Source organism: Rattus norvegicus, chromosome 7 (genome assembly GCF_021556685.1).
Source record: "Rattus norvegicus strain SHRSP/BbbUtx chromosome 7, alternate assembly SHRSP_T2T, whole genome shotgun sequence".
NCBI lineage: Eukaryota > Metazoa > Chordata > Mammalia > Rodentia > Muridae > Rattus > Rattus norvegicus.
The window spans coordinates 49,242,207-49,260,133 of NC_141540.1; the positions used below are offsets into that span (position 1 = coordinate 49,242,207).

Here is a 17,927-nt window from a genome sequence, read left to right on the forward strand (position 1 = left end):
ACCTCAGAGGAATTAACTGCCAATTTTATAATTTAATTAATGGCATATATGCAGAAAATGTCCAGATTCACTGGAAAAAGTTTATGCATAAAGCTAATTGGTCAAAGTTTAAAATATAATATACTGCTGTAAAGAGATTGCCTTATTTATCAGAGTACACTGCCCTCATGAATTAAACCATATGACTAATGTTGACTAGCTACATAGGGAACACAGTTTTCAGTAATCCTCCTTTATGCATTACATACATAAAGTAATCCTCATCAAGTAGTCCTCCTTTATGCATTACATACATATTTCTTCTTTCAATGGGTTTGTTTCATGTATATTATATATATGTGCATAAAAAAATATCAAGCACTATTGAAAACATCCAAATTATTTTATTTGTATGAATTTCTAAATGAAAGAAAGTTCTATATTTTATATATTGCCACATTAATATTTATGTGATATCAATGAATTAGGTTTTGGTACTACAATGAGTTGTGTTCTCTTTTAATTCAATTATGCTATTGTGTTTACTGGTTATTTTTTAGCTTTGTTGTATATGTGGCAAAGTGATGGATTTCTTATAGACAATTTTGAGGAAATCATGTAGTTTGACTATATTCACTCCCTCATTTCCCATTTCTCAATCTCCCCTCTTTTCTTCTATTAGTGTTCCCTTTTTTATTCATTCCCTTCTGATCTGATGTCATATATATGTATTCTATGTTTTTTTATTTACATAAGGAATGACATGTCCCCTCCAAAATGAGAAAAACATGCAGGCTCTGTTTTTTCTTTATTTCACTTATTTTGTTTAATACTGTTCTCTCAATATTTCTCAGGATATCAATATTGGAATGTGTCCCATATTTAAGTCATATAATAACATAGTCTATAATTTATATGGGGACTTCTTTCCTCTGGATATGTACAATAACCTTTGATATAAGCTTTAACTGCATTTTTGCGGGAGAGAATTTTTAATCAGAGCTATTCTGTAAGCTCTCACAGAAGCAAAAACAACTTGTCACTATGTGCTCCCCATTCTGTGTGTAGTTAGATAAAACTGTGCTGATATCTGAAACACAGTGAAAATATACTTTGTTCTTAATATACATTCAGTAACATATACAGTACACTGATGACCGTTTCATTGCTCTCAATAATTGTAACACATGGGACAAAGACGAGACTTCTAAGGTAACTCAATCCTGTCCATTTTTTTTGCTATTATTGTAATCCTGACCTAGTGCATTAAATAAAAAGTTGTAATGCATTTCCATAGAAGACATTCCAGATTGTTCCAGAGATCTATATGCAAAATAAAACTTACTGATTTTTGGACTCTTTCATACAAGAGGCCTTGGCCAGCCTACCTTAATCATTAACATCACAGAGTTTAGAAGAGATGGGATCTTTATATTCAATTTTATTGTAAAATTTTATCATTTTTATTCTAAATACATCCATGGCATTAAAGCTATTATGATTTCACTTGCATATTATTTTATTTGATTCAAGTAACAGGTCTGGCAAACAAATTAATGACTGATTTGAATTTTCCCATTCTAAAACTCTTTCCATAAATTCTGTAAGGCATGTTTAGATTGAAGATTTGATTTTTAGTCTGATAGATGGTGTATTGTAGCACGAATTTACTTCTGATATTTTTTGGGAATGGATATGATACACATTGAGGTATATAAGTAATAGAGAATATCAGAGAGATGAGAAGATCAATTGACACTGTTTTAGAAGGTAAAGAATTGGTTTAAAAGAAAACTGTCCTTTTATGACAATTTTTTCCCAGAGACTTTATTTAAAAAGACCATCACATTGAGGAGGTGCTTAACATAAGATCTTTAAAGGGATAAAACAATTATTTCTATGAAAAATAATTAAGAGAGCAACTTGTTCCTTTTTTGTTTTTCATTATTTTCCACTTGCTTCTGCTTCTTTAAAAGTTATTTAAAATAGTAGTAAAAATTAAATAACTACATCAATACCATAAAACATACATACATAATCATATCCTGAAAAACTAATGCAGGGTATAAGTTATAATGGATAATGGATATTGCTTTGAACAACCTCTTCATTTAGTCAATGATTTGAGTAAATATCTTTTCAAATTTTTCAACAGAACTGAAACTTTAGACAATAGATTTCATGAATAAATGACAAGTAGTAGGTCAGCAGGTAGATATGTTGACATATAATAAGCGTCTTTACCAATTGTAATCAAACTCTTCTTCCTTATCTAAAAATTTCCATTATTTAGGTACAAAATCGAAACAAAAATGAATGTAGTTACAGTAGCTAACCTATGAATAATGCATAATATAATGTAACTTTCCCTTTGTAGAAGATTGCTAGTGAACACATCAATGTAATCACCTAACCAAGATCAGGTCATATTATTTTAATGATATACATTCAAGATTTATTTTCAACATGTCCAGTTTTACACAAGGTGGCTGGATAATTCAACAGCCCACCTGCAGAAGGTCCTTGACCACATAAAACCTGCAGCCATGCCTTATTTGTCATTCACTTTAGAAGCAATTTGAGCATTGATTGTTAATGTTTAAAGCCAGCTTGAATTCCAGATACACAGATGCCTAATTTTTATGCTGTACTTTTATAAGGCTGTGGTTCATTTTATAAGCTCCTGTGAACAAATTCTCAGTTTCATTTTGGAGAAATACACAGATAAAATTTGAGGGTCCAGGTGTGTATGTTTTAAAAAGTACTTTACTGCTTTGAATTCAGCTTCTGGTAAAGCTCATATTTTACTATTATTTTACAGATAAGTATATGATAGACAACTCAAGTGGCTTTAATGTCTAAATCAGTATATTTGCCTAGGAAAATTAGCATGTTTATCAGAGATTAATTTGAATTTTAATTTCAAATTACACACTATAAATTTATTACTATTAAAATATAGTAAAAATTTGAAGAATATCACATTTGAAATTAGAAAAACAATAAAAGGCTACACCTGAAACATCTTTCTTTTTTACAAGTAGTTAAGCAAATTCAACAAAACTCAAAAGGTTTCCTTCTATTAAAATTGTCTACTTTGGTAGCTGTCTCCTGAGAGACACAGCCAGATCATGTCAAATACAGAGGTGAATGCTAGCAGCAAACCATTGAACTGAGAACTGGACGCCCTGCTGGAGGAACTAGAGAAAGGATTGAAAGAGCTGAAGGGACTTGCAACCCCATAAGAGCAACAATGACTACCAACCAGAGCTCCCAGGGACTAAACCACTACCCAAAGATTATACATGGACAGCACCATGGCTCCAGCTGCATATGTAGCAGAGGATGGCCTTTTGGGACACCAAGGGAAGGAGAAGCCCTTGGTCCTGCCAAGGTTGGACCCCCCAGTGTAAGGAAATGTGCGGGGTTAAAGGGGAGATGGATCGGGAGGGAAACACCCTTAACCAGGAAAGGGAATAGCATTTGAAATGTAAATAGGAAAAAACACAATAAAAATTTGTAAAAGCAAAATTGTATTTTTGGCTTAACATTTCACAATAAAACAGACCACACTGTAAGTAATTCACCCATGGGAATTTCTTACGTATCCCATTCTAGGTTGTAAAATCATAAATAAGATTCTATGGTCTGATTATTTTGGATATTTATAAAATTGATTTATCTTTAAATATATTTGTGATATATTTACATAATTTCATATATAAATAATAGTATTCTGTGGCAACAAAAGAAGGAGACATGTCATAGCAGGTATATAAGTGGGTTTGAAAATATCTCAGTAAAAACAGTGAAAAACACTCAGAACGAAAAGCAACGTATAGTTTTTCTCATCTGTGGCTCCTAGCTTCAAAGTTTCAGATATGAGCACATGACCTGGAGTAACTTCAGGAAGCTAGAAATTCTAAAGGAACCATTGTTGAAGGTAGGAGGGTAGGCATGGGGAGCAGAGAAGACCAATAGAGATTGGATGAACACTGTACTAATGATATTAATGAAAAGAGAGATGGGCTATAATTAAACAGATTGGAGAAGATAAACACTGCAGAAGTGATGAAATTAAAAAGAACAGTAAGAATGTCTGAAAAAAAAATCATAAAATTCATATTAATCTAAACAAGCCAATAGCACATTAAGTCAGATTATAAGTGAAATTTTCTTATTTGGGCTGACCATTCTCCTTCCAGGAATCACAGACATCTTATGAAATTACAATATCCATGAGAACTTCTTAGCATTTTCCCGTGAGCACAATAAAGCCTTTGAACACTCAAAACATGTTGACTGGGGTTGTGGCTTAGTGAAAAAACTCAGCTCTCTTTTTATAATGTCTTAAAATTGATTTATTTATTCACTTTAAATTCCAATATCAAGCCCCTCTCCTCCCAGAACATCTTCACTCAGATATTACCCCTATTTCCTGTTCCCTTATTCCCTAAGAATGGAGACCTCCATTCTAGGAATCATCTGAGTATCAAGTTCCTACTTCCCAGGACATCAGCCACTGCGGGACTAGGCACGTCCTCTCCCACTGAGGCCAGACAAAGTGGCCCAACATGCATGCTACAGATTTTTGTACAGCCCCTGCTCCAGTTGTTGGGCAACTCACATGAAGAGAAACCACACATCTACTACACATGTGAAGGGAGCTTAGGTCCAGCCCAAGCTCAATCTTTGGTTGGTGGGTCAGTCTCTGGGAGACCTCAAATGTTCAAGTTAGTTGACCATTTTTAGTTTTCCTGTACAGTCCTTTTCTTTCCCCCACTCTTCCATAAGACTCCCCACACTCCACCTAATGTTTGACTATGGTTCTCTGCATATGTTTCTTTTGGCTGCTGAGTGAAGCCTCTCAGAGAACACTTATGCTAGGCTCCTCTCTGCAAACATAACAGAATACTGTTAACATTGTTTGAGATTTGTTCTTGCCCATAGGATGGGTCCAATCATTGGTTGGTCATTTCCTCCATCCCTGCTCTATCTTTGACCCTGCACATCTTGTAGGTAAGACACAATTTTACAGGTTTTACAGGTGGTTTGCTGTCCTTATCCCTCCACTAAGGACCATGCTTGGCTAGAGGAAGTTCAGTTCTCAATTTCTAAATGCTCTAAAATGTATTTGCACATTACGGTGTATTTAGCATCAAAAGTGAAGGCATGTGCTATAAACTTGGAAACATTATGAGAACAACACTTAGAATAAAGTGGGTATGTGTTATATTGCCATCATTAGTCATTTCTGATGTCAATCATATGGGAGTTTCTTATAGCACTACCAGATATATCTATTCTTTGCTTGCCGTGAACTCTGGTGTTTCTCTTCATTTTAAGGCAATTTAAAAGTAATCATACTATTGACATTGTATAGAAGTTCTATAATTAGTGTTTTCATTTTTAAATTATTCTCTACCTGCAAAAATATATTCTTGACTTATAATTTTTAATTATCTGCAATTCATAAAACTTGCCTGGCATATAAGCCATGGGATTTAAAGTATGTTTTCTATAATTTTCCTAATAGCTCAAGCAAAAACTTGTATGTGGTCTATTCATTCATGAAGATATAGATTCCCCTGATATATATATATATATATGTATATATATGTATATATATATTTCAAATTTCATAAAAAGTTAGAAATACTTTTTCAAGCACCAAGAATGAGACTTAAATTTTAAAATCGTGTACTTTAGAATATAACATCTAAATAATTGAATTAGAATACTATGTTATACTTATGGCCTATTGTACTTTCCCTATAAATATAATGTGTTGTGTGTATAGTATTTGGCAACAGAGTTTCCAAGTGGGTTAAAGTGAAAATAAGTACCCCAATTCGCAGTTTAGAATGCTGTTGATTATTTATTTCCAAAGTCATATTTTATTATAAAGATATTTTAATTTTCTATTTCTATTTAGCAACTTAATTATTTATTTCTATTTAGCAACTTAATATCTCTCAGATTCTTTGAAAGAAGAAGTTCAAAAGATGTTCTGTAATGATTGAAAAAGTTTTCTTAGATAACTGCAACACTTCATTGATGGGTTTGTTGTTCCACTCTAGAAGTAGAGACAGGAGATTCACGGGCTGAAGAATATCTTCTGCTTTGTGCCTAGATTGAGGTCAGTCTTGGTTACATGGATTCCCACTGAGACCAGCCTTTGCTACATGAAATCTGATTCAAAACAAACAACAAACACATTATAATCAATTCCTAATGATGCTTTTAAAACATCTCTCTTTGTTGCTTTTCTCCTTTTCAAATAAACCAGAATGACTAATAAGGCCATAACACAAAGGCAGCTAAGCAAAGATATGGCAGGCAAGTCAAGGATTCCTCAAATATACTTTAACCTCAGAGCTAATTCAAACAGAAAATAGTAGAGGACAAAATGTATTCTTTCTTCCTCCACACCTCCAATTGCCTTTCAGAACCTCCAATTGCCTTTCAGAATCCACTTAAATGCAAAGGCCAAGCATTCTAAAGCTTCACTATGTACCACTCTTTGGATTTGAGTTTGTCTTACTTCATTTATGATACAATGAAACTAGGAAGGAGAATAAATGCCATTTGTAAGAAGGGTATATATACTACAGCCACAAGAAGTTTAGCCAAATGCTTTTATATTCCCATGAAAAACTAGTACTTAACAAAAGCACCATGTTGCCATTCATTCTTGGATTAGGTTCATTTGTCCTTTATTTCAATTTGGAACTTTTTAATGCCTCTAAACTGTATTCAGCATATAAAAAAGTTTGTAAGCTTTTTCTTGATTTCTGAATATTCTAAACATATCCAGTTGAAGAACGAGTTTTGTCCAGAATAAAAAAGATGAACGCAATGACACAGAAGAGAAGGTTCATAGAACAAGTGGTATCTTTTGATCATTTTGTGCTTAATAATATTGCCAGAAGTATTTAATAAAGAAAAGGTAAGTTGGCCAATAATATCAGACATTTATTTGTTGGTAAATCAAATTAGATGTTTACATTATAGAATCTGTAATAATTAAAAAATGACTAAAGTTGAAAACCCCAAACCAAAGCCTATAAAATTGGGAAAGGAAATCCAGGAAAGTTCTTTTTTACATTGATCTGTAAAGTTACAGTTTGATTATGCACCCGAAATCACAAATTAGAAGTAGCTAACTAACTCTTGAAAATAATAGGAAAATTACTCAGAAAGTAGAAAAAAATTCAAAATCTTGAGGTGATATCTGAAACTTCAAGTACATAGGAACAGTATCCACAATGCTCTAACTGAGGCATTTCTTCTGTGATAAGGCATACTTATGTGATAAGGCATACTTATGGCAATTTTAAAACATAATAATTTTACAATAGAACATTCGGTTGTTATCACAAAATCCATACAATCTTCCTTAAATTGTTTTGAGCATATTTGATCACTAATTTACTCCTAACTTTTGTAGATTAATTTACTCATAATGTTTATAGAAAGATTTACTACAGAGACAAAAATTTTAATACTTGTATTAAATTACTTAAATATAACTATATTTATACTCCTGCAGCTAGCTTATCAAGCAGCTATATAATATGCTTAAAGACTTAATTAAATAAGTCTATATAATTTTAACCACTTTCTTTGGTTCAAATTAATAAAAAAAACCTTATTGCACAATTTTGAAAGATGCCTTAAAATTTATTAAAACATAGGCTCTGGTTTCATTATGTAATGCTGTTAAACTTTTAAGACTGTATTGCCATACAGGTAGCCAAATTCCTTTATAACCTATGAAATTAAAAATCCAAATAAATTATACCCCAACAATGAGTCAACTAATAGTTTTCTTCCAAACAAAGTATTGCACAGTAAATCTTGGCTTTTAGATTTCTGAAAATACAGCAAATGTTCTTTGCGGCCCCGGCTGGTTCTTGAATACATAGGAATTTGCTCAAAAAAAAAAAAAAAAGGAGGGATAAATGTATGCTTAACATTCAGAAGAATATATCAGGCACAATGCTAGGTAAAATATATTTAGCTCCTTTTATATATATATATATGAATCTTTAACATAGCAAAATTATTGTAATAATATATGCATGATTAGATTAGGCACAAGTCATCAAAGAACAGGATATTAAGAAAAAAACACCTAAATTCCACATAAAATTACTGTCTCCTAGGATTCTTCCATTAAAAATTTGTTCTTGTCAATGAATATATGAGTCAGATAATAATAGCTTTCACACAGCATTTTGACCAAATTGAACAAAATAATCTGTACTGAAAAATTTCTGAGGACTAATTTTAAGTGGGTCTTGGCATCAAAATAGGTTATCTACGAAAGTCAGTGCATAAACTTGACTATATTATCTTGGCCAAACATTCTCCTCTCTAAAGACAAATAAAATCTGAATATGCCACTTTCTTGTTAGACATGCATTATTCATTTTTTGTATACTTGATATTATTTAAAAGCTATGAAAATATTGATAAAAATAAAGTAGCATTTATTTAGCTTCTTCTGGAATCTATGACAAGCTATTTTACCAAATCCCGAAAGGAACTTGTACATTTTGCCAGTGCACAATGCATTAATGTATGCAATATTACTTTTATATTTAAATGTAAGTAAAATTATTGATGTGAATATAGGATAAATAACTAAAATCTGAACAATAGGTTACATATTTTCTTATTTTTATTAGATATTTTATTTATTTACATTTCAAATGTTATCCCTTTTCTGGGTTTCCCCTCTGGAAATCCCCTATCCCATCCTCCCTCCCCTTGCTTCTATGAGGGTGTTCCCCCACTCCCCCACCCACTCCCAACTCCCTGCAATGAAATTTCCTTATACTGGGATATCAAGACTTCCCACAACCAAGGGCCTCTTCTCTCATTGATGTCCAAAAAGGCTTCATATTTGGCTAGGGCCATGGGTCACCCTGCATGTGTACCCCTTTCTTTGGTTGGTGGTTTAGTGCTGTGAACTCTGAGGGGGTCTGGTTGGTTGATATTGTTGTTCTCCCTGTGGGATTACTAACCCCTTAAACTCCTCCCCTTCCCCTCCTCCACTGGGGTCCCCATACTCAGTCTGATGATTGGCTACAAGCATCTGCATAAGTATTAGTCAGGCTCTGGCAGAGCTTCTCAGGAGACAGCTATATCAGGCTCCTGTCAGCAAGCACTTTTTTAAAAAATTGGTTATTTTTTATTTACATTTCAAATGTTATTTTCTTTTCCAGTTAGTGGTCCATAAGCCCCCATCATATATCCCCTCTTTTTCCCCCTTCCCAATCGCCCCCTTCCTGCCTCCCTGCCTTGACATTCCCCTATACTGGGGGTCCAGCCTTGGCAGGACCAAAGGCTTCTCCCTTCTTGTCATCAGCAATAATGTCTGGGTTTGGTGTCTGTATATGAGATAGATCAACAGGTCTCTGGATGACCTTTTCCTCCATGTCTGCTGCACATTGTGTCTCCATATTTCCTCCCTTGAGTATTTTCTTCCCCCTTCTAAGAAGGACTGAAGCATCTACACTTTGGTCTTCCTTCTTCTTGAGCTTCATGTGGTCTGTGAATTGTTATCTTGGATATCCTGAGCTTTGAGGCTAATATCCACTTTTCAGTGAGTGCATACCATGTGTGTTCTTTTATGACTGGGATAACTTACTCAGGATGATATTTTCTAATTCGACTCATTTGCCTAAGAGCCTAAGTATTTCATGACATCATTTTTAATAGCTATGTTGTACTCACTGTGTAAATGTAACACATTTTCTGTATCCCTTCCTCTGTTGAGGGACATCTGGGTTCTCTCCAGCTTCTGGCTACTCTAAATAATGTTGCTATGAACATAGTGGAGCATGTGTCCTTGTTAATATGTTAGAGCAGTTTTTGGGTATATGTCCAGGAGCGTTTATTTTCCTTTATGTATTTTTCAAGCAGACTAAAAATAAAATTGAATTTGTTATTCTTATTTAATAGAGAAACAAGTTTAAGCTCAATAAGGTGATGTAAATTTTCTAAAGTCATTTGATAGAAAAATGAAACCATGATCCTTACTTTTATTTTCTTTAAGCAAGGAACATAACCAGTGAATCACATGCCTTGAAGGATCTTACAGTTCCATGGCTAGTAATGAGGATTTTAGTTATATGAACCCAAATTATCATTGAGAATTCCCTCCTGTTATGTGAGTCTTGAGGTACTACTTGACTTAGATGCATGATAAGTGGAAAAAGATTATAAATCATTGTTCATGATAAGTGAGAACAATTCTTCCCACAAATAGGTTAATATGGAACATAAGTGATATATTTACTTTACTTAAAACATTTAGGAAATGATCTCTTGGAAACATTAATTATAATGTGTCTAGAAGAAAAGAAGCAATTAAAGCTTTTGCCATCATTATGAAGCATAAAATCAAATTTATTCTCTCAGACATTGATACAATTCTATCAGGTGTTGCTACATTCTATGTCTAAGTGCACTGTCCACACAGCTAAGCAACTGGTTAAAAGGGTGTTGGAGTGAAGAGGAAGAAAGATGTAAGGGATAATAAAACAAAACTGATCTACATTAAACATATAAACCCTATTGTTTCTTTATAAGTTGCACAGGACTCGTTCCTTTTCAAAGAGTAGTAACAAACCCTGGAAAAAAGCATCTTCAAAGAAGATGGTTTCTTGTGGCTCAGATCTCAAGGATATAGTCATCATGCAGAAACTAGACAACAGAGAATGATGCAACCATCTAGATTCTTTCCACAGGCAGGATGCTTATAAGGGGGAGTTGCTGAAGTCCACCTTGCTTTGTTGTATTGAGGTCTGGAAATCCAGCCTACCATCAAGATAGGTTTTCCCATATCAGCGAACCAAATCTAGACACAGACAAGCTTAGAAGATTGTCCTCTAGGTGAGTCCACATCCTGTCAGCTGACAACCAATTTTAAACATCGTATTTACCAAAAAAATGTATCTCCACTGAATGTATTATTATATTAGAAATTTTTAAAAATGGAGTTTTAAATTTGTACAGGTATCTTGGAACAGCCACCACTTTATTAATGCATATAAGTTCAAATTTTAAACGCTCTGTACAATGTGAATGATCTGATTATAGATACCAACATTGAAAGAAAAATATCAAGAATCACTTATTTCTATGTCCCATAGTGTACAATATTGCACACTGTTTTTCAGTAATCATTGTTAAACCTAGAAGATGCGAACTGACACAAAGTGTGTGTTTTTGAAGAAAACTTATTTTAAATAACTGAAAATTTAAGAGCGTTTCATTTTTACTAAGGAAGTAGAAAATTTCTTCAGAAAATATACCACTGTACCCTATGCAAAAGTCATCAAAGTTTCAACGACATTATTTTGTTAAAATTCATTTTAACAATTAATTGATTCAAATTGTCTTTTTCCTTATTTTCTACCTAATGATACATTAACAATGTTTTTTTTTTTTGTTTCTTTTTTTCGGAGCTGAGGACCGAACCCAGGGCCTTGCGCTTCCTAGGCAAGCGCTCTACCACTGAGCTAAATCCCCAACCCCAACATGATTTTTTTAATAGTTGGAACAACAGTTTTGATCACTGTAAATTTTAGTTAAATATATTAGTTTTAATTCTGCTAGAGCAAGTATTGTTGCAAAATCATAAGTAACACAGATGTATTCCTAAAATTTGGTTCATTATTATTAGATTATGTTATTCATTTGTTTGGAGAGTAAAATACATGATGGCATGGAATGCTAAAGGGGGTGAAGAGACTGAAAAACGACAATTCTACTATGATAATACTTCTATATTAAGATTTATATATAACCGTCTCATGAACATATTTACTATGAATGTACATATTTTCATGTTTGTCAGTAGTAAGTTGATATTTATAAGGTCAGTCTGAGATACCATGAGATAATTTCTCTCTAAGGTATAGCTCATTTTCTTCCCACTTTTGCTTGGAGCCTCAAATGTACTCTATCGGTTCACTTCATTGTTTCTTCTTCCTTCATTATCAACCAAAACTCCGTATTCAGGAAATTTGGTGAAGACATAATATTTATAACAAATGAATATTCCTATTAAACTTCTGAGTAGTCAATACTTTTAACTCTCATGGACATAAAACCTGAAGTTTACTGAAATACAGCATGTAATTTCCATGGTGCAACATTAATTTGAATATTTCACTTTTAATGCATATAGTTTGCGAAAGTACACAATAAACACATGATGAGTTGAGAGACCTTACCTGATATCAGAAAAAAAAAAAAAAACTCCATCTTAAAGCAGGTCCCATTTTAAACTAAGGAGTAAGCCATAGCCAGGCTGACTCCATGACAGGCTGCATACCTTGGGAAACTAAGCCTAAGCTTCTGTTTCCCAGAAATGAGAACCTGGATTCAAGAACCCCTAGTCCGTCAACCACAGCCATGTGCAACCAATCCAAAAAGAAAACATAGCTTAAATGAATAAACAATCAGTAGGAAGAAAGTATCTAGTACCTAATGTTTTAGATGCTATAATAAATTCTAAAGCTAACTGAACTCAATGCTAACTAATGATTATGTGACATGCTTACAGTTTTACATGGCAACCAATCATGTAATGACCAAGTTGGAAAGCGCCTAACCCTGTTGCAACTGAAAGAAGTCTGAATCGTAGATGCTAGGGGACTTCACTAACACCTTGCTGCATCAGAGGAGACTGAGGGTCAGAGTTTCAGCATGAATAAAGAATCATTGCTTTTGCATAGTAGGTCAACTCCTAGTGGTCTTTGGGACCTCGGACCTGGGCATTGCAAAGAAAGACATTATAAGCACTCGAAGCTCAAATAGGAACAAACTGTTTTTTAAAAAATAAAGCTTTGAAATTAATGTTAAAGAATAAAATAATTATTTAAAATATGTTGTCATGAAAGCAACATTAATATTTTTAGCATTTAATACAAACTTTTTGAGGAGGTGATATATTTATAGCAAGGGGTTTTTGAAGTTTTAATGTAAAAGTTTTATATTTAGTTGGGTTTTGTGTGTGTGTGTGTGTGTGTGTGTGTGTGTGTGTGTGTGTGTGTGTGTGTTTTCATCAGGCATGATGTGCCCACAGAAATCAAGAAGATTGTCAGGAAACACTTGGAGCTGTAGGTGAAAGTTTGACATGATGCACATTGATTCTGGAAGCCAAACTCTCTTTCTGTGTAAGAGAACAGGAATATGATATCTCTGATATGTCTCCAGGCCATGAGACCCCACTTTTAAGAAATGCAATACTTATTTAATGGCAAGATATAAATGCATAGTCATGTTTTTCTTTCTTGTGTTTGGTGTGCAATCCCATCCTTCACAAGTAAAGAATGGAGCTAGCCTGTATATTATTGCCTCACAATTGTTAAAATGAAATTTTTAACCATTCAACCCCCACTTCACATTATTAAAAAAATATCAAACTATCTGCATGATTCACTTTATTAATATGCTATTTGCTCACAAAATTATGACAGAGTTGAGTGTTCATAAGTTGCTATGGAATACTCAACATAAAACTACCATTTAAAAAAACTTGTTTTGACAGGTGACAGACAAATTGAAAAGTAAAGTGATCTTAATGTCATGAATTGGGTTCTTAATTGCATTTAAATCATTTTAGAATTATTTTGGTTGGGGAATTTATAATCAACTACTTTCCATCTACTTATTTTGTCACCTGCCATCTCTCAGACTCCTGAATTTGTTTCATTTTTTTCCTAATTCCATTCGATGCCTTTAAGATTGATTTTACTTTCAAAAGTAGCAAGCATCCTTAACTGCTGAGCCCCTGCCCCTAGTTTAGTATTCATTTCTCATGAATAAACCAACAGGCCAAACCAGGGAAACAGGCAAACACAGTCATCACACAGGAAAATCCAGGGAATAATTGGAAACCAAAGAACCAAATAATTACCTAACAAAGACAAATCCAGAAATCAGTACCTAGATCTAAACCCATTCTAAACCCATATGCCTAGATGTCACCATTAAAACACAATCAATGTTAGCCAGCATAATATGTCTCCACTATAGCCCAGCTATCCTTCCACAGCAGAACCTCAATATGCCAACAGAGCTGAAGCACCGAAAAAAGCCCCTACAGCCAACTATGTAGAATGATATAAGTTCTTAAGTAGAAATGAATAAATCTTTAAACAAACCCAGTAAAACACCAATGAAACACTTGAGGAAATCCCTTAATGAATAAATTCAAAAATTAAAAAAAAACACTTTAAGAAAACAAATGAAACTGTACAAGACCTGAAAATGAAAAAAGAATCAAACAAGAAAACACAAACCGAGGAATTGCTGGAAATGAACAATTTACAAATTTGAACAAGTATTCTGAACAAAAGCTTCACCTATAGAATGTAAGAGATGGAAGACAGAATTGCAGGTGTTGAAAATGTAGTAGAAGAAATAAATACATAGGTCAAGGGAAATCTTAAATGTAAAAAATCACTGACACAAAACATCTATTAAACCTTGCACACTCTGAAAAGACCAAACCTAAAATTAATCTGAATTAAAAAAGAGAATCCCAAAATAAATGCACAGAGTATTTTCAAAAACAATTAAAGAAAAATGTTCTTACCTAAAGGAGAGGTGACAAAGATAAAAGGGGTGTACAGAAAACCAAATAGATTCTATCAGAAAAGAAAATTCCCTTATCATATAATAATTAAAATACTAAACATACTGAACAAAGGAAGAGTATTAAAAATCTGTAGGAGAAAAAGACCAAGTAACATAAAAAGGCAAACCTACTAGAATTAAATCTGTTCTCTCATGAAACTCAAAAAGAAGAAAGGATCTGGACAGATGCCTTGAACTTTAAAGAGGCCAGCCTAGACACCTAAATTTAGTCAAATTTTTAATTACCATACTTGGAGAAATTAAGATATTATATAATAAACTCAAATTAGAACGATATCTATATACAAATCCAGCTCTACAGAAGGAAAATTCAAATTTAAGGAGGTTAATTATGGTTGGGGATTTAGCTCAGCGGTAGAGCGCTTGCCTAGCAAACGCAAGGTCCTGGGTTCGGTTCCCAGCTCCGAAAAAAAAAAAGAAAGAAAAGAAAAAAAAAGGAGGTTAATTATACCCAAGAAAATAGAAAATAATCTCATACCAGCAAAATCAAAATAAGAGAAAATCTCTCTCTTCCTACTTCCCTCCCTCTTATTACCACAACCACTGCAAGTACGACAAGCACCATCAAATAACAGAAACTAACAATCATTTGTGATTGATATCTCTCAATATCAGCAGTCTCAATTTCCCAATAAAAGAATAACAGAATGGAAATAAAACCAGAATTGCTCCTGTTGCATTCAAGAAAGACACCTCAAAATGAATGAGAGCTATGACCACAGGTGGAAGTGTTCAAATATTCTATGCAAATAGACCCAAGAAGCAAGCCAGTATAGCCATCCTTGTAGCTAGAAAATAAACTTCAAGCCCAAACTAAGCAAAAGAAATATGGAAGAGGACTATTATACTAATCAAAGTAAAATCCACTAATATAGAAGTTCAATTCTTAAAACTTATTCCTCAAAATGAGATCACCCAAGTCTGTAAAAGAAACACTACTACAGGTTAAATTACATATTGACTTTCACTCACTGATAGTGGAGGGTTTTAATAATACACTCTCACTAACAGTAGGTTACACAGACAGAAACTAAACAGACAAATATTGGAATTAACAGACACTGCTGTAAGCCAAATGAACCTAACATACATTTAAAGAATATTTCACCCAAGTGCATGCGTGCACACGCACGCGCGCACACAAACACACACACACACACACACACACACACGATATATCTATATATCTGTATCTTCTCCTTCTCTACATCTCATATAGCTTTTTTAAAAATTGACCATATATCAGACACAAAAGTCACAAAAAATATAAGAAAATTGAATTAACGACTTGTATCCTATCAGACCACTATGAGTTAAATCCTATCAAATCAGGAACCACAGAAAACATGAGAACTTGTGGACACTGAAAAAACTCTCTACTAAATTAAAAAAAAAACTATGACATGACATAAGTGAAAGAATAAATTAAAGACAGTCTAGAATCAATGAAAAGGAATGCATAGCTTTACCCAAGAAGGAACAAAATGACAGTGTTGGTAGGAGAAATGTTCATAGAACTAAGCTCCTACATTTGAAAAACTGGAAAGACCCCATACAAGCAACTTAACAGCACAGCTGAGCTCTGTAACAAAAAGAAGCAATAACAACCAAGAGGATTAGGCTGCAAGAAATAATCAAGCCAAGGACTGAAATCAATAAAAGTGGAAACAAAACAAAACAAAAATCAATGAAACAAAGAATGGGTTCTTTGATTATATCAACTAAGATAGACAAACCATTTTAGTTAGTTTATTAGTTTACATTTCAAGTGATTTCTTCTTTCCTGGTTATCCCTCCTATTCCCTCTCTTCCCCTCCCCTTTCCTTCTATGAGGGTACTCCTCCACCCATTCACCCACTCCTGCCTCACCCCTCTAGCTTCTCCCTACACTGGGGCATCAAACCTCCAAAGGACCAAGGGTCTCCCCTACTTTTGATGTCAGATAAGGCCATCCTCTGCTACATATGTACCTAGAGTCATGGGTCCATCAATGTGTACTCTCTGGTTGGTGGTTTAGTCCCTGGGAACTCTTGGTGGTCCAGTTAGTTGATATTGTTCTTCCTTTGTGGTTGCACTCCACTTCACTCCTTTATACAAACTAACTAAAGAGCAAGGGAGAATATATCCTATTAAAAATTGCAAAACAAAAAGGGGGTATATCAAGAGATACTAAGGAAATACAAAGAATCAAAAGGATATACTTTGAAAATCTGCATGTGAGTAAATTGGAAGATTTTCAAAATGCTAATTTTCTATATAGATAACACTACAGTTAAATCAAGATCAGATCAACGATTTAAATTAAACACAGTCCAAAGTGCATTAAAATCAGTAGTTAAAAATATCCCCATGCTACCCCCCAAAAATCTCCACAGCCAGATGATTTTAGTGCAGAATTCCACCAAAGAAGAGCAAAGGCTAACACTTCTCAAGTTACTCCACAAAATAGAAACACAAGTGAGGAGCATTACCCAGCTTGTTACATGCGGCCTTAGTTATGTTTATACTCACACAACATAAAGACTCAACAAAGGAAGAAATATAGAGCAAGTCATTATAAACATAGATGCAAAAATGATCAATAAAATATTTTTAACCAAAATTCAAGATGGCACCCAAAAGATTATCCATTATTATCAAGTAGGCTTCATCCAAGAGATTCAGGAGTAATTAAATATATCACAATCAGTAAATGGGAAACACCACATAAGCCAACTGAAAGAATACAAAGCTTACGACCATTTCATTAGATGCTATACGTGCCTGTCTTAGGGTCTTATTGCTGTGAACAGACACCACGACCAATGTAAGTTTTATAAAGGACAACATTTAACTAGGACTGGCTTACAGGTTCAGAGGTTCAGTCCATTATCATCAAGGCAGGAGCATGACAGAATCACAGCACCCAGGCTGTGCAGGAGGAGCTGAGTTCTACATCTTCACCTAAAGGAAACCAGGAACAGACTCAGCATCCCCAGGCAGCTGGAAGGTCTCCAAGCCCACCCCCATTGTGACACACTTCCTCCAACAAGGCCACACCTTCTAATAGTGACACTGCCTGGGCCAAGGAGATCACCACACAACCATAACAATGCCTTTGAGAAATATCTAACACTCCTTCATAATAAAAGTCTTAGATTAAGGATACGAGGAACATACCTAAATGTAATAAAAAGATTTTATGGCAAATACATAGGCAACATCAAATTCAATGGAATGATACCCAAAACAATTCTATTAAAATGAGGAACAAGAAAAAAGCTTGT

General features: G+C 33.9%; 1 long non-coding RNA gene across 1 annotated transcript; it reads right to left on the reverse strand.

Annotated features, from left to right (window-relative positions):
- Nucleotides 1-5,830: 5,830 nt before the first annotated feature.
- On the reverse strand, nt 5,831-17,645 carry LOC120093577 (uncharacterized). Its single transcript, XR_015624621.1, has 3 exons — nt 17,510-17,645; nt 16,632-16,763; nt 5,831-6,171 (listed from the first exon to the last, which is right to left on the reverse strand). It is a non-coding gene; the product is annotated as an uncharacterized LOC120093577 (long non-coding RNA).
- Between the last annotated feature and the right edge of the window lie 282 nt (nt 17,646-17,927).